Source organism: Gavialis gangeticus, unplaced genomic scaffold (assembly GCF_001723915.1).
Source record: "Gavialis gangeticus isolate Ggan-Ray unplaced genomic scaffold, GavGan_comp1, whole genome shotgun sequence".
NCBI lineage: Eukaryota > Metazoa > Chordata > Crocodylia > Gavialidae > Gavialis > Gavialis gangeticus.
In genome coordinates, this window is record NW_017729026.1 from 4,719,587 (window position 1) to 4,738,097 (window position 18,511).

At 44.7% G+C, this 18,511-nt stretch overlaps 1 protein-coding gene across 2 annotated transcripts in view; it reads right to left on the reverse strand.

Moving 5' to 3' along the window:
* Positions 1–18,511, reverse strand: part of TMEM200A (transmembrane protein 200A) — an 88,090-nt gene that overhangs the window by 35,588 nt on the left and 33,991 nt on the right. The window contains exon 1 of one of the 2 annotated variants that reach the window (XM_019520291.1): positions 1,547–1,834. The exons of the other annotated variant lie outside the window; for it this stretch is intronic. The gene's annotated coding sequence lies outside the window, so the exon portion shown is untranslated. Of the gene's footprint in view, positions 1–1,546; positions 1,835–18,511 lie in introns of those variants that run through there. 2 annotated transcript variants of the gene reach the window in all.

The window sequence follows — 18,511 nt, forward strand, 5'->3', positions numbered from 1 at the left end:
CCGGGCAACTATAGGCCCATCAGTCTTACCTCAATCCTAGGGAAACTCTTTGAGAAGATCATCATGGAGCACATCTGTGATGGGCCAGCCTCAGAGATGATGCTCAAGGGCAACCAGCATGGTTTCATTAGGGGCAGGCCATGTCAGACCAACCTGAGTGCCTTTTATGATCAGGTCACAAAAGCATTGGATGCAGGTGTTGCTATGGATGTAGTCTTTCTGGACTTCAGCAATGCCTTTGACACCTTCTCCCACTCCATCCTCATTAAAAAATTGGGTGACTGTGGCATTGATGACTACACAGTCAGATGGATTGCAGATTGGCTGAAGGGTCGTACTCAGAGGGTTGTGGTGGATGGGTCATATTTGACCTGGGGAGAAGTGGGCAACGGAAACATGGAAAACTGAACAAAGATGTGAAACGTATGTGAAGGGATAAAGGTCCAATATTGCAAGATGGGGAACATTTCTAAGAGGTATTGAGCATTTTTCTGGGTTAGGATCAAGTCCTTTGTGACTTCATGTCTAAGCAATCTCTGTTACCATGGCCAATCCCTCTGAAGTCTGGAGTTAGGCTTATTACTTTAGTTCCAACAACGTGCTACATATGATAAGACTTGTCTAAAAATGCCAAGGAGTTCATGTAAGTGTTGCAGGATAAAAATGACTCTCTTTCAAAACTGCTTAGTGATGTTAAGCTTGCTATACATGTAGTTTTGCTGATTTGGGATCTTAAATCCATTTGTCAAATCTTTTCTGGTTAACTTTTAACATATGGGTGGCTTTTTTCCACCAAAGGGATATTGTGGAGATGCCCACAGTGCTTGATTCTTCATTTTCTGTTCTCAAAACCCTCAAGTATTGCTGGATAAGTACATGCTTCTTACAATGTTTTCTCTCCTCCTGTTTCTAGGTTGTTGTGGACTTATTTCCCCCTGCTGCCCTATTTTTCTCACTTTCATCTCAATTGATTTTCTTAAGCTCTTTAAAGTAACCATGCTTGACAACTGGTGAAAAAAACACAAATAAAAACCAAAAAATAAACTTGGCAGATTGTTCTTCCCAAACTGCAAACTCTACACAAGCTCCACACTGAGTTATAAGTAAGAGAGAGAACATACAGATTCCTTTGGAGCAATGAAAGGCACGAAGGAATGTCCTTTCTGGCCCTAAAAAGAGTGATCCCATAGCAACAGAACATATGCAACTCCTTATATTTGTTTGCTGTAAGTCCCATAACAGCAATGCCACGAAAGCACAATACAAGCTCCCCACTGCACAGCGGACTGACATCTGGCTGCAAAATGTTTGTCCGTTCACCCAGTAATGAGTCATCTTTACATTGTGCACAGCACCCTTAATCGTGTTCCCAAACTATATTTATGAAAACATAAAGACTTGCCTTTCTGTATTAAATAAGTACTCCCCTTAATCCAATATCTTTCAACTAACTGGCACCAGATACTTCAAACCAAGCTGCAAGAAACCCTGTGTAGACCACTTATAAAAAGCGTCCCTCCACAAATATCTGTTCTAACACATATACCTTGCATGTTCCTGTTAGGAAGTATAAATGTCCAGTCCTCTTTTGAAACCTGCAAAGTTTTAATGTTAAATGTGGATAGTCTGAAAACATATTTCCTTTGATTAGTTTCACACTTGCTGCTTTTCTGTTTCAGTGAATGTCCATTTGTTCTCATATGTCCCAGAGTGAACAGAAATACCTGATCTATCTTCATTTTACAATTCATTGTTTTGCAGATCTTTGTCATATCTTCTCTTAGGTAAACCATTCCAATCTTTTCAGTCACTCTTAAAAGAGTTTTGTTCTTTAATGATTTCTTTGTTATCTCTGAACTCTCTGTATCTCCTATAACTTTTATCTCCTCTATGCTTAGCTCTAGCCAGCAAGAGTGAGAAACAAGTGAAGAATCAGAGTTAACAATATAACTCCACTGGGCAAATATGATTTACTTTTGCCTTCCAACCTTTGCAGCAATTTATAACAATGCGGAAATGATATCTCTCTTCTGACTAGGTAGAGTTTTCCACCCTCTTTGCCCTGAGTTACAAAGGTGCAAATAACTGTGTGAAATGCAGGCAAAAGAGAATCAGGTCAATTCAGTAATAATTCTCAAGTAGATCATTTTGTTCTGTATCCTCTGACAATACAAGCATTTCAGTAAACAAATCCTTAGAAATAAATTAACACTGATATTACCTGGTGAAATCCTTTAAAAATACAGTTGATACCCAGCATACCTAAATCAAGCCATCAAAAAACATATAAAGCAAAGCTGTTTTTTCAGTTGAAGTCATCAGGCCATATATTGTAAATCTTCATTAGATTTGCCAGAGAATTTTATAAATTCTTGCCAATTTTCACATAACCTTAAAATCTGGGTGAGATTCTGTACTGTATTTCTAAAAGGCACGTTTTCAACTTTAAGCTAAACCTAAGGTCAGTTAGACTTAAGCAGATGCCTAACTCAAAGCATAAACTTAGTTGCCTTCCTGAATCTCTCTCTGAATCACAAAGCTTTGGGTTAAGATAGAATTAATGGTATCCTGTAATCATAAACAAAATACAGATGAAAGGATACCGAGTATGAAGTCTTGTAAATCTAGTGTCTGCCACTAATTAGAATATCTGTAGCATAATAATAGTGAATCTAATTATTTTGGTTATCTTTTGGTGGGCATATATGAAAATATATATCTTAACATTCAAATCTTGACATAACTAATGACAGCACAGTTTTCTGTCTCCACGTAATTCGTTTTTCACTTCATGCAGGGATGACTGATGAAATTCATTTTCTGGCTGGGAGAACAGCCCACAATACAGACAGTATTATATCAGAATATTTCAACTTAATTCACTGCATAAACATGGCAGTATTAATAGATATGATCATTCCCCTCTCCCCACCTCTTTCCCTGAAATTACCTGCCATATATTAGTGAAACTTTATGAGATTTATTGCCAAACAAGACTCCCCTTACTGATACACTATAGTTCTCACTTCTCAGCAGGAATTTTGTATTAGTAAAGCACGTAGGATTTGGGTCTTAAACTTTCTTTTAGGATTATGTATCTTCTAATTCATTTAAACTAAATGAAAAAATATTAATACAGAATTAGAGGTGCATGAACATACTAATCTCTCACTGGCTTTAAAGGAGGGTCTAGAATATGCATGGAATGCAAAATTGGATCACAGGATATTAAGTTACACATCTATTATTAAACAGGCTTGAAAATATATATAGTTACACTGTGGTCAAGTAATGCTGCTAATGAGATTCTAGTTTTTGTATTTAATTTTTAAATTTGCAACCTTGACACTAAATACATATAACCAGGATTTTGCTTGTGAGTTAGAAGAGTATCTTGTGCAACTTCATTGGTTTTAAGTTGCAACTGATGGGAATAACACTTGAGAAACAAAAAACGTAGCGCGCAAGTATAACTTACGTATAATGGAATGGTAATGTTAGAGGCTGGAGACAGAAATGATGCATAAAGTGGTATAAGTGATCAGAAACCAGATCAAATCTGTAACACAACAGAAGTTCAATGCACATAAACTGCTTTCAAAATGGCCAAAACTGTTTAGGATAAATCTGGATGGATGTAGCATCAGACTTAACTGATTTAGGTTAAACTGATTTATTGAATTTCCATCCCAGATCCCCTTCAGATTCCAGTTAACTCACAGTCCCCGAGCATCCCAGGATACTGTGCACCTTCCCTGCAACCCCACCTCACAGGGTGGGTAGGCTAGCCTTGGCCCAAGCTGTCTGCTCCACCTGAGCAGGGAGGTGTGCTCTAGCACCCTCCGGCTTCTGGCCTGGGCCACTGCAGGCATGAAGCTGTGAATGTCTGTTCACTCGCTTATCAGCGGGAATCTGGGTTTTCCGTTTCCCACAGAAAAATGGAGCAAACCACAGATTCCCAGTTTTTAATCAGAGAAAATGCAGATATCCCCTTTTAGTACAGAAATGAGCAGATTCTCCACTTTTGCAAAGAGCTCTTGCAGGCTGCCACAGTTCCGGCTTGCAAGAGCTGATTGCAAAAAAGGTGGTAAACCCCCAGCCCTGCCCAGAGCGGGAGGGAGAAGGGGATGGTCAGGGCCTGAGTCTGAGTTAGCCAAGGCTGGCCTCAGGCTCAGGCTTGCCCTTCGCCCCTGGAGGTAAGTGGTGCTTGGGGGTTGTGGGGCAGGGTGGGGGAGGAGGGCAGAGGTGGTTGGGGGCTAAGGGAGCGGGTGACATGCTGGGTGCCACTGGCCCCAGGTGGCACACTGCAGCACCTCCATGCCCCCACCTCAGCCCACTCCCAGGAGCAGGGCCAGGGGGTGAGGGCAGGGGTCCCCCTCTGCAGGCCGCACACACACTGGTCAACTGGGGAAGTTTGCACACAGTGGCCACCACTACAGCACCGCTGCCATGCCCCCAGCTGCCATCCCACTGCTGCCCACACAGCATCACAGGCAAGTGGTGTGTGGCACGGCAGTGCAATGGCAGTCACCATCTGGAGGTGGAGGAGGGGATGGCTCACATGCAGTGGCCGCCACCGCATGGCCGCTGCCGCCCCACGGCTGGCTGCACAGCTCTATGGGCACAGCTCCATGGCAGCAAAGGGTGGTGGCTGTGGCAGATGCATGCTGGCCAGGGGATGGAGAGGGGGTGGTTTCATACACAGTGGCCGCTACCACCTCACACTGCCACTTGTCTTCAGAGCCTTGCTCATGGATAGGAGGGCTTGTGCACAGTGGCCATCTTCTCATGGGCATGACTCCACAAGCAGGCAGCAGCAGTGGCAGCCGCTGCGTACGAGGCCAGCATGCAGATGCCACAGCCACCACTCTGCACCACCACGGAGCTGTGCAGCTGGCTGCGGGGCACAAGTGGTGGTGCAGTGGCAGCCACTGCATGCGAGCCCCTCACTTCCTCCACCGATCAGCTGGTTGGATGGCATGTGTGCGGCCCACACATGGTGGCCACCACCATACCGCTGCTGCCACATCCCACGCCGCTTGCCTGCAAACTGTGCAGCCAGCCACGGGAAGGCAGCCCAGGGTGCAGCAACAGAGTTGCGGTGGCAGCCGCTGTGTGTGAACCACCCCCTGCCGTCAGCCTGGCTGGCATGTGTGCAGCCTGCACAGGGGCAAACCTGCCCTCAACCCTGGCCCTGCTCCTGAGAACGCGCACAGGGACATGCTCCCCCACTTCTTGATCTAGCCCCCCCCCCACCTTCTCTTTCCCCTGCTCTGCCCTGCCCCTTTCCCTTATACACACTTATCTGCTGGGGTGGATGCTAGTGTCTGTGCTTGCATGTCTGTGCCTGTGTGTGTGGGGCTGGGGGACTGTTGTGGGGGAGTGAGGGGCATCAGGAGGACTGAGGAGGCTGTGCGGGGGAGTGAGGGGAACCATCAGTGCCAGGATGGTTGTGGAGGGCCTTTAATTTTAATCACAGATTTTGGGTTTTTAAATCAGAGAATTTGCTATTTTTAATCAGAGAATTTGAGAGACAGAACCAGGATCCCTGCTTATCAGTTCAATCTACACAGCTTAGACTAACCTGCAAAGATTTACTCAATTGAGCTTCAGGCTTTTTGACAGTCTGTACTAAGCTGGATGCTGTAACTATGACGATCCAGGAATTATGGTAGAGGCAATGATTTTTTAGGGTCCTATCTTTTATCAGACCAACTGCACAGTTGGGATTGAGTTAATGCAAGACCAGATGAAGAACAACTTGCATTTGAAAGCTTGTCTAACTCTATCCCAACTATGCAGCTGGTCCAATAAAAGATATCACACTTATAATTTAATGTAACTATTGCCTAGACAGTATGTAGTATGAAATATCCAGATCTAGAGATGGGAAACCACACAGCAAGCTGACAGCAGCTCTTTCCATATCATTATCAACATTGAGTCTAAGTGAAACGTTTTGCATTAAAAATGATCCACTTTCACTATAATATTGCATGTAAAGTATGACTCATGTTATAAATCACACAGGTCCTGTTAAAAGAAAAACGCTCTGATGAGGAATGACACTTACATTGCTGGATATGAAAACTGAAAGCTTGGACAGTGTCTCTTGCACAAAAATGCAAGACAATGGCTGGGGCAAGACTGGGTTGCGGTAACAAGACTCCCACAAGAAAATCAGACTCCACTAACAGCTTGCAACCCATTAGGCATCAAAACAGCGGAGCTTGATGTACCCAATACCAGACCCATACCATAAAATAATAAAAGTGATGGTTAAAATTGTTGGCAGAGACAGACGTGGGCAATTATTTCGGCTGGAGGGCTGCTTAATGAGTTTTGGCAAGCTGTCGAGGGCCACATGGGTAGCCCCACCCCTTGACAGTTGTTCTGCCCCCTGGTCACCATATTGGGACCAGAAGTCCCACCCCCTAACCCCTGACCTTTGCCACCAGAAGTCCCTCCCCATGCCCCCTAGAAATACTCCTTTTGGGAGGAGGGTTGCTATCTTAGAACCAGAAAAAAAACAAATCATACACTAAAAGCCAGGGAGCTCATGCCTGGGACAGGTGCTGGTAGGCACGGCTTGGGCCAGTGCTACATCTGGGGATGAGCAGCCCCTCTATCACGGGGGCTCCACGCCTTGTGCCTGCAGCTCCCACACTTGTATGGAGGAAGCCCCAGGCTGGACTCTGTGGAGAAGCAGAGGGCAGGGCTACCTCCACTCCCAGTGGAGTCCACGCACCTGTGCAGCAAGGGGTGGGGAACTCAGACAGCTCCAACATGGAATTTCCCCCAGAGCCACTGCAGGAGCGCCGTGGTAGAGGCAACAGCAGGAGCCAGCTGGGAAACATGTGGTGCTGGCTGGGCTAGGATGGCTCTTGCTGCACCAGTGAGCCTCTCCCCCTCCACCTGTTCCTACCCAAGTTTCCCTTTCAGGCAGAGGGAGGAGAAGAACTGCCCCTGGGTCCCAGGCCAGAAGCCTCTGCTAAGGCAGAAGCTTCCAGCTGGGGGTGGAGGTGGGAGGGGCTGTGGGTCAGGCAGGGCTGCCAGGCCTTGCTGCTGCTGTCGCTGGGTCCTGCCACCAGCTCCTCCTGGGTCCTGCTGCTGCTGGCTCCTGTCATCAGGAGCCAGGCAATTTAACAATTGTAATATGATGGTCACCCTTTTCCCCTGTTTTGTTCGGACTTTAATCGGCCATTAATCAGATATCAAGGAAAAATGCTTTGAAGCTATACAGTGAAACAATATAAAGCAAAACAGAACTGCCAGCAAGGTGTGTGCAGTCTAGGGAAGACCAAGAAGCTATCCTGCCACCCAGCTGATAAGCGAAGGATCCATGCTGTGAGGCTATACAAGAACTGCTTCCTGCCTGCATTGGATAAAGATCTCTTTTCAGCAAAGATACAAGGACTAATAGCTCACTTTATATTGGGAAGGAGTCTTTTTCTGTCATTTGTTTTGTAACTTGTTGGTAGTTATTAAAGCAAGCCTTTCTGCTATTCATCAACTGATAGTTGTGTCAATTCTCAGGGTACTAGGTTTAAAAACCTGTTTTTGAGTGCAACAACATGAGCAAAAGAAAACTTTGTTTTTTAATGAACGCTCAACTGGAACATCACAGATTGTAAACATCTACGGCATATATGTATATAATGTAAACCATCTTATATCTTAGATGCATATATAATGGAAGCCATAATAAAGCTGCAGCAAAGTAGTTCCCCTGATGTTTTTCAAATTCTTGCCTTTACTAAGGAATATCCTACCAACTTGCCAAAAGCTGACAAGTTGCTACTCAGGGACAAAACAGATGCATTAGAAAAGCAGGGTATTTGACTGGTTTAGTAATATTTGATTTATTGGGCAGAAGAAGGATCAGGAGTTTCATTAATGCAGCTCTAAGCCCTGTGCTCCTAGTTACTCAAAGGGAGCTGACAAGATTTTTCCATACTCTAGCCTTGGGGACTTCATAAATAATGGAATTTTAAATTTGTAACTACAGTACTGTCCCAAATCAGGCCGCCCTAGTAAAAGGAGACTCTGAAGCAATGACCATTTTATAAACATAGTTGAACTAAAAATATAGCAAAAATAAGATAGTCATTATTCCAGATAGGGGCTTCAACTAGGAAAACATCACAATTACTTAAGCAGATACTTGGCAACCTCTCACATCTTCCTGCATCTCAGAAGAGAAATCACAAATATCCAATATGTAGTGAAAAAAGTTATAATATAGAGGTGCTCCCTTACAAGAGTCTGAGGAAGCTGGGAATTGGGAGATGTTCCCTCAGTCAGGGAACAGCAAGTTAGTTAGTCAAGAGACAGCCAAAGGGTCTGTAGAGTTTGCCTACTGCTAGACTATTCAAGTTTGTTGTTTAGGTCTTTTCATTCATTGTATGCCTGTATTTATTGAACCTAATGATCACTATGCAGTGGGACTGCAAAAACAGGCTGCAACTGGCACTGGAAGCTACCAGAAGTAGCCATACTACTTGTTCTACAGGCATTTAGCTGGCTGCCCCTTTGGGGGGCCCACATCTGGGAAAGATCAGCAGAAAAGAGCAAGCAGTAGCAGCAACAACAGCCATAAATGGGTAGAGGTGAAAAGCCTTATAAGTCCCTTGAAACAGCTAGCAACTTTCTGGTCTGCCACCCTGTACCTAGGACCCAGGTTTTCCTCAGTCTGACTTGCTCCCCTTCACAGACAACTTAAGGCATTCAGAAGGGGGCTCTAGATTCTCTTCTGCCTTTTCTAGCTCCAGCTGCCAACTTCAGTGCAGCTCCATGCCTCATCCCTGCCACTGGCTGGGGAAGGTTGTGCCTTAAGCATGAAACTATTTTTGCAGATATTTACAGATGTAAATTAGTGTGTACATTTGTGTGAAATGTGAGTACACAAAGATTGGCTGCTTCCATACCTTACATGTTAAACATATAATAACATTGTACAGAACTGGAGCCAGAGTCGCTTATTGATGAGATCCTACTTAAGATCTCAGGACTCCACATTGCATGGTACCAAACACACTGGCTCAGATTCAACAAAGGACTCAGGAATGTGTTCAAGGACATCTCCAGACTAAGTTTATGGCGTGACAAAATGGCAAGCCAGCCCTAAAGATGTCCTTAGAAAATGCAGAACATGTTTGTGGCTGGTTTTAATCATACCTTAAAATGAACGTGTTGCAGACTGTGGAAAGTCCACTCCAACACTCACTGGGATACAGCAGAGTGGAGTTCCAGGGTCTAGGACAGAGCTCTCCCTATCCCCCAGCCCACTCCCAGGGATCAGGCAGGGGACAGCATCATGACCCATCTCTCCACTCAGCTAAGATTTAGGAGGGGGCATGGGGCAACCCTGGAATCTGGACACAGTTCCCCGATGACCATTTCCCAGGATCAGGCAGGGAACAGCCCTGGTCTAAAACTGAAACCCAGAGCTATCTCATTTCCCATCCCATCACAGGGCTGTTCCCTGTTTGATCCCTGGGAGGGGGAGGCACTGTGTCCTAGACATGGGACTGCATAGCACTACATCCCAACAAGCACCAGGATGTGGTGTCGGGATGGAACACAGGGCAGCTCCGGGACTGGACCTGGCTGCCCCTTGATGAATCTCCAGAGGCAGCCCAGGGCTCACCCATCTCTAGTTGCACATGGGCCATCTGAAGGAGAACCTGTATTTGAAAGAGCAATGGGGATTGAGGACCTGATCTCCAGCATATGCCCTGGAAGTTGTACAACTGGGATTGGAGGAATGTTATGCCCGATCCCAAAAATCATGTGCCCTGCCATGCCAGACATGCATGGCAGAATGCACAGGTTTTTGGGATCAAGCATAAAATTTCTCCAATCCCAGTGGCACATCTTCCAGGGCATACACATCTGCCAGGGGCCTAAATTTACTTCTGCAACTTAAGTGGTGTTACCAGTTTTTTAGGGGTTTTTTGGGCGGGGGCGGTCAGGGGGGTTTTAAAATAATGCTATTCTCTAAATAGTTTTACTACTATTATTACAAATAAAATATTAGAAAAGAAAGTTGGGGTTTTTTTACCCCTTTCTTCACTTTGGTGATTTGTGTCCTTCCCAATATTTTTTGTATACCCAGCTTCACAATTTCTTGTATGAACATTTAGGCACTGTCAGCAGAGACAAACAGCAGAAATTAAAAAACATATAGAAAGACAGAAAAATGCAAGGTGGATGAAGTCAGAGGCACAATACCTTATATTTGTTACATTTTTACTGGATTTCTTATTAATGCTATCCTCTGAATAACACAATCCTTTTTATTAATAACAGACTTCACTTGTTTAAGTTAAAAAGATTTTGCTAGCCCTAACATTCAGTCATAAAACTGCTATAAAATAAAATAAAATAAAATGATGCAATACCAATCTGTTGTACTGCCAAACCAAAGGTAAAGGTCAACCTCAAATTTTCAAAGCGGAAGACATTAGGTGAAGGATGAAAAGCAAAGGGCAGAGGGAGCCCCAGCTGGTTTTATTTAGATACCAAATTATTCATCTACCAAAACTCAATGTAAACCCAAAGAAACGTTCTTTTAAAATAATACTGATTATTCTTCCAAAAGTCAGTTTTGCAAGGCAAAAACTCCAGCAATAAAACTTTATATTCTTTCTAATTAGTTTGGGTTTTTTCAAGAGACACAGTGTTTTTACCAGTATATTGTATGAAATCTTAACTGCTTAAATTCTCTAGGCTAAACCCTGCAGACTTCATCTATCAGAAAGGCCAAAATATCTCAGAGTTTTAATGAGTTTCCATTGAAGTCAATGAAAAAATCTCACACTGGCTTCCAACAGGCAGAATTTGGGGCTTTTGTCTGCAGCTTAACCACACGCTTTTTTCTGCAGCCTTTTATTTCTTTGCTGAGATGTGGCCTAATTCTTATTCATCGTGATAAATGCAAATGTTAATGGTGGTATGTAGCAAGCATTCAAAACTGAACCACAGCCAGCCTTATACACCTAAAAGTTATCCACTGCAGCAGAGTGCTACCTACTCACAGTCCCCTAGGAGCCTTTGAGGATCCAGGGATTACTTTAGCCAGGGCACTTCCCAACAGCTACAGTCCCTATACCATGAAACAAGAGGGGTGAAAAGGTCTGCACCATGCCAGAGTCCATTAAAGGGATGGACCCATTTCAGCTGGCCTTACGGCACGGATGTCAAACTCACTTGCCCCAGGAGCTGAAGAAGTGCACAGCCAGTCGGTGAGCTGGACTGGACCCACAGACTGGCCCCGCACTCTGGTCCTGCTCCAGCCACCGTGAGGCTGTGCTGCACAGCCCCAGAGTCCCCATCACAGGGCTGTGTCGTATGACCCCAAGGAGGCTGCCACATGCAGCGCAGAACCAGAGCCACAGGTGACTGATCTGGGGCTGTGCTACACATGGTGGCTCCTCTACCACTCCATAGGCATTACACAGGGCCATTCACCACACCATACATGCTGCCTATGAGTCATTCAAAGACCCATGGGCAGCACTGGGAGCTAGATGATATGTTGCAGGCTGGATCTAGCCCATAGCCCAGATCTTTGACATCCCTGCCTTACAGGAAACCAGAGGCATACCAATTCAGGGCAGGACCTGGCTAAATAGCTCTAGAGCTAGGGACAGATATTGAAAAAGTCTGAGCCTGAATTGATTCAATCTCTGCAGGTTAATCTAACCTGACTAGGCTAAACCGGTTTGTAACCATGCAGACATCCTCTCTGGACTGAAGAAATGCCACCACATGCCTGCAGTGGCTCAGACTAGAAGCTGGAGGGTGCTAGAGCTGCCCTCCCTTCCCTTCAACAGTGCTGAGCCAAGGGGGCATGGCCAGGCCCCAGCAGAATGCTCTGATTAAGGAGGGGTTCCACCCCCACCCCGAGGAGCCCAGCAGTGAGTTGCTAACACAGTGTTTATCACCCCTAACTCAATGTTTATCACCCCATTGAGAAAACAACAGCCTCTCTCCATTAGTTCAAACTCCTTTTAAACAGCTTTTCCAAGGAAGGATATTACCAAATACCTGTTGATTAGCTCCAAAAAGCCCTAAGCAGCACTGTGCTGTCTGCCTTTGTCCCGTCTCCCACAGCACAGATAGTAGATGGCATGTGATATGGTAGCTAATGCTGAGAGGTGTCTGTGTAAGGCAGAGGGGAGGGGGAATCCCTGCTTGAAAAGGGAGTGGGGGGTGAGGGGTGGAGCAGGAGGAAACCAGGCAGGCCCTGCTGTGTCTGCAGTCTCTGCTGGAACTCCAGCCAGGGAGCAGAGGAGAGGGACCAGTCCTACTGGGCTGGAGCAGAGCCCTGCCTAGCAAAGCATCTGGGATTCTGAGGGACTCTGATTTAACTTAAACCAGGAAGGGGTCTGGAATAGACATTGCATAAATCAGTTTGATCCAAATCAGTTAAGTCTGATACTACATTCAACCAGCTTTATCTCAAACTGGTTTCCGCCATTTTCAAGATGGTTTATGTGCACTGAACATCTGTTTCGTTACAGGTTTAAATCAGTTTCTGATCACTGAAACCGGTTTATGTGTAATGTCTGTCCCTAGCCTAGAAGAACATAATAAGTGCCATACTGGGTCAGACCAATGGTCCATCTAGTCTCCAACAGTGGCAGGAGTGGATGTTTTAGATGGAGAATATCAAAGCATTGCCACACTAATTTATTCCCTACTCCAGTAAGTATGCCACAAGTTAGCCCAGGCTGTTTCCAAGTGCCACTCCAATCTCTTTCCCATGCCTGATCTGCTACTGCTTTCTGTTCTCTGCTCCTTGCCCTATATGCTCTGTGCTCCCTGCCCTATCTGCCACTCTGCTGCCTGTCTCCTCCCTAATCTGTCTTGTGTGACACGCAGGCTGCCCATGCCACTTTTGGCACACATGCCACTAGTTGGCCACCCCTACCCTATTGACCACACACCCTGGCATCCACTATCGTTGGTTAGAGATGCCAAAGAAAACCTCTCTAACTGTTTTGTTTAATAGCTATTAATAGAATGAATGTGTTTCTAGACCCTTTGAACCTGGCTATATTATCTTCCTCTACAATCTCATGTAGCAGAAAGCTCAACACATTAACTACACACTGAATAAAAATACTTTCTCTTGTTAGTTTGAAACCTGTCTCTTACTAACTTCACTGACCTGTTGGTTTGTGGTTGAGCATCCTTGAGCTATAGAACTGCATGCAGTTCTGGGCTCTACATTTTAAGAAGAACTTAGAGAAGTTAGAGAGTGTTCAAAAGTGAACATCCAAAATGATAAAGGGGTTAGAAGACAAGCCAGGTGAGGAAAGGTTGAGAGAACTAGACATGTTCCCATTGGAGAAGTGACTGGGGGTGGGAGGACATGCATAATGGCAGTCTCCAAACATCTGGAGGGTTGCCATAAAGAAGAGGGAGAAGTGTTCTTCCTTTCATCAGACAGTAGAACATGAAGCAATGGCTTTAAATTGTTGAAAAGAAAATTTAGATTAAAAAGCAAGAGAAATTTCCTTACTGTTAGAACAAAGAGGCAGTGGAAAAGGCTGCCCAGGGAAGCTGTCTCCCCATTTTGTGGATTAATGTCCTTACCACTAGGCTATTACTAAAAAGGTGGGAGGCACCTCCCTTTTTTTAATTAAAGGGACTGTGGCTGCTGTGCTTTGTGTTTGATTCGGTGCTATAGTTATGCACTAGGAGTACTCAGAACACACCTAAAACATCAGATGCCTCCATGGACTTAGGCAGAGCTTAGACACGCCTCTATCATCCGTATAGGCTGTAACAGGGTTTTAGACAGGAGGTGGGTGCCTAGATGCTCCAATCAAATGCTTCTGAACAAAGTCTGAACTTTTCAGTTCAATATACAGGCACTAAATTAATTTAGATGTCCAATAAGTTTTATGCTGTTGAAGCAGAGGAAAGGGGGCATTCTGGATCTTTTTGTTTTTTGGCCTTATGGGCCTAAATTTCGCAGTTCTATTTTAGGCACCTAAAATGTCTTACTGCATCTAGCTCTCTGTCATTTTCCATTATAGTAAAGGATTTAGTCAGGATGACTATACGTCTCAGATAGGCCGGAACAGTTCCAGATTTTGGAGGCTGTGTCAGCGTACTAGCCATTGAACAACATTGAAGCAAAGGTCTCAGATTGCATGAACCTGTCCGCATGTTCCCAGTTTCTGACTCAGGAGCCAGGCAAATGGCAGCAGGTTCTCACCAATCTGGGACTTTTGCTTCAGTTTTTTCCAGGGAGCCCAGCCCTGGTCCGGACTGATTTGCTTGTGCAGTAGAGTTGGGGTGGAGGAGGGAAGGGGGGAAGAAGCTGCAGGGGAGGTGTGTGTGTGTTTGCACACGTGTGCGTGTGTGCGTGCATGCGCACATGTGCACACACATATGCGCTGTGCTGTCCTGTTCGGCCCGCTCCTGGGTGCTGTGGGGTTGGGCCTGTGTGGGGTACACACACCTGCGTTGGCACCCCTTGGCACCTCCCTGTCCTGGAAATCCCTCAAATGATTATGGTCATCCTAAATATCGCATACCCCTTCTTAATTATTGCAAAAAAGTGTCCACAGTATTTTAAAGATGTGGGCTTAATTCTGTAAAATACTTACTTAACTTTGTGTGTTCAATTTTCATTTAAGTCATGATTCATCTGAAGTCTAAAGGACTTTATTCAGGGCTTTTGTAACTATAATTTAAAAGCGTGCTTTTAAATGGTCTATTGAACTGGGACTATGATGAAGATAAAGTCTCTGCAATATATGAACAAACAGTTTTTATCACAAGAGAGAAATGGACAAATTATGCAGTCCTTATTCACAGGCATAAGGGCTACATACTCCAGCCATAGACTAACCCTTTCACATGCAATTATCAGTGTGACTAAAATGTTTTTTAATTATCTCTGCAATACGGAAGGTTTAGTCAACGGTTCTGGAACACTATGTGGCTTATGCATTCTTTTCCTTTGCATTTGCCATATGCTAATCCAATTAATCTGTGCAGGTGATTTAAGACACCATAACCGATTCATTATTTTCAATACTGTCTGAAAATTCAAGGTAAGTTGTCCCAAAATATAGACTAGAAAAAAGAACACTTAGACAATAGTCTAAAAGAAAAGCCTCTGAGTTCTGTTTAGCAATGTAGTAACATCTGAAAATGAATTCAAATCTAGAACATTTGTAACCCTGTTAGTAAATTTGCAGTGTCATTACAGGCCATTTATAGTCTGCCCAAACATCTGAGCAGAGATAACGAAACAAATAAAAAACCAGCTGTACTTTTATCAAACCCTCCCTGTAATAAAGATTTTAATAACAGATAAGAAGTGAGCCAAGGTTTGCATCTGTTGTAAAAGAATAACAGTCATGCGTGAGGGATGGGGATTACCCTCCGCATAACCTGACGGACAATTTTATTTTTTCTCAAAAAATAATTGCAACTGCATTATAACATAAAAATTACTTCACCAATATGCATTAGTGGCTAATACCCTGATCCTAACTGAGGATGGCCTCATTCTAAGAGAAGTTCTATTGTGCTATTCAGTGCCCAAGAGTATTACAATGGCTCTTAGAACACAGTAATGCTGACCTTACAAATACTGAACAGCCCCTTACCTTACTCATCTGAATAATCTCCATGGACTTGACTGCTCACCTGAGTAAGGTACTATTTATTTGTAAGTATAAGAGAAAAACTCAAGCCTATAGGAGTTGGTTTTTTTATAGAAACTGTTTTCTAACACCTGGTATGTCCTGCATAAAAAAGCATCATCATGAATGTAGTAAAGTCCCACATAGATAGTTCATTTGCTTTTTTGGTTTTTGTTAGGTTTTTTTTAATATCTTTGCTTTATTAATTTAGAGGGCTGCACTAACCTTGTTGTTTCTGAGGTCAACTGCATTCTTCCTCACCTTCCACAAGTTCTCTGTATACCAGCCTTCCATCACTCTCTACTTCAGAGACCCTTTGCATTCCCACCTTCTGTCATGGGCTCTGCAGGCCCCATTCTCCCCTTCCTCTGTATGACACAGGTTCGGTGTCATCCTTTTCCCTCTGCACCATTGTCTCCCTTATTCCTCTCTTGTCTTATTTCCTCCTTCGCCATGCCAGGGGCTCCTGTGCTTCATTCTCCTTTTCCCTCCACTACCCCATCATTTTCTGTCCAGGAGATAACCATTCAGAATGTCAACACCTATAAGGAGAACAGGTAGAGCTGGCATGGGGGTATGCTGGAAGGTGTTAAAAGCTAGGATCCACCAGTTCCTTGATCTAAAGAGTATGTCTAACTAAAGTTAGACATGGCAACTACCAGGTCTTGGTCTCGGCCTGAAGGGCACTTTGTGCACAAAAGTTTGTCTAACATCTCTCACATCTACGTAAGTTGTTCCAATAAAAAGTATCATAAAAATGTGCATATTGCAATAGATCATATATAGCATTTAACAGCTATCATGTTACAAAGAGACAGGGACAAACAGAACAGGGACATCCAGTTGACTGTAAAGTCTCACTTTGTTAAGTCAACTAAGTAGCATATAGTTTGGTTATGTGTCTTTTTGGATGGATGGATGGATTTATTTTTCTAGGGAGAGATGTGTAATCATTAAGTTCCATCACTGGGTTTTCACTAGACTGGAGAGGACTTCCTGGGTCATTTAAGTCCAGCTCCCTGCAGAAAATATACAGCCACTCCAGTCCCTCTCATACACCGCAACTACAAATTACCCCACAATTAAGAAAGAAGCATCCAAAACCAAAAACCTGTATGATGTGCCACAGCAGGACACCAGCAAGACATGAGAGCTGGAGAGACAAAGGCATTACTAACCTTTGTACAAGCACTGCAATAGCAGAGGCGTAATTAGAAAAATTATACTCAGTGGGTGCATCCAGATGAGCACGCACATGCTGTTTGTGGTGCTGCAGACCCATCTGTAGCACTGCAAACCACACTTACCACACATGCAGGCATTCACTTCACTGATCATTTGCAGTGTGGCAAGGGTTTTTGACCCCAGGAGATCCCAGGGTCAAAAACCCTACAGCAGAAAAAAAGTGGGACAGCACACATGGCAGCAGCGTGTGCTGCCCAAAACCAGAGCCTAGCTGGTAAGAGCCATGCTCTGGCTGCTGGCCAGGCTCCACACACCCAGATTGCCATCACTGGAGCCCTGTGCAGGGAAATGCACATAAGCAGTCATTTGGACACACCCAGTCAGTCGTGGGAAGGGGACAGCAACCCTTGCCACACATAAATACAAAAAGGCCCCAGCAATCCTTGCTGATATAACCAAGCAGAAAAGTCCTTCCTGGTTCTATATCTGGGGCTTAGCTTAGCTCTGAGGATGTGAACAAGACACACCACTCATACAATAAAGAGTTTCCTCAGTACCAGCCTTCCAACTCAGGCTATGGCCAATGGCCAATGCTTCAAAACTAAAACAAAGTAAAACTCCAGAAGCTGGTCTACAGACCTGCTACAATTAATCCTTCAGCCTCCTTACAGCTTAGGGGCAGAACCAGTGGAGCCTGCCAAAATATACTTCTGAAAACAGACTGACCATCTTATGAATAGAAGAAAAACTTCAGTGGCACCAAAAGCCCCAGTCATGAGCTAGACTCTCTCATTTAGAAGGCCTGTAGGAATGAAAATAATGGTCCCTGTCCCAAAAACAAGCATTCACTTCTGTCTTACTTTAATTCCATTAATGTTTCTTGCTACTTTATTCCCAAATAGTTTCGTTTCATAGTTTCATAGTTGGTAGGGTCGGAAGGGACCTGAGCAGATCATAAAGTCCGAACCCCTGCCATGGCAGGAAAGAGTACTGGGGTCAAACAACCCAGGCAAGGTGTACATCCAGCCTCTTCTTAAAGACCCCCAGGGTAGGAGCCAGCACCACTTCTCTTGGAAGTTGGTTCCAGTTCCTAGCCGCCTTGACAGTGAAGTAGCGCCTCCTGATGTCTAATCTGAATTTACCCTCTGCCAGCTTGTGACCATTATTTCTAGTCACTCCTGGTAGTGCTTGGGGGAGAAGTGACTCCCCAATGCCTGCTGGTCCCCTCTGACTAGTTTGTAACAGGCCACTAGATCCCCCCTCAGCCTTCTCTTGTGGAGGCTGAACAGGTTCAGGTCCCGTAGCCTCTCCTCGTAGGGCCTGCCCTGCTGCCCCCTGATCATGCGAGTGGCCCTCCTCTGGACCATCTCCATGTTGTCCACATCCCTCTTGCAGTGCGGTGCCCAGAATGGGATGCAGTACTCCAACTGCGGCCTGACCAGTGCCACATAGAGGGGGAGGATCACCTCCTTGGACCTGCTTGAGATGCATCTGTGGATGCATGACAAGGTGCGGTTGGCCTTCCTGACCACATCCCCACATTGCCAGCACATGTTCATCTTGGCATCAGTGATGACTCCTAGATCCTTTTCTACCTCTGTACTGATGAGAAGGGAGTTCCCCAGCCTGTAGGTATGGTGTTGGTTCTTCCT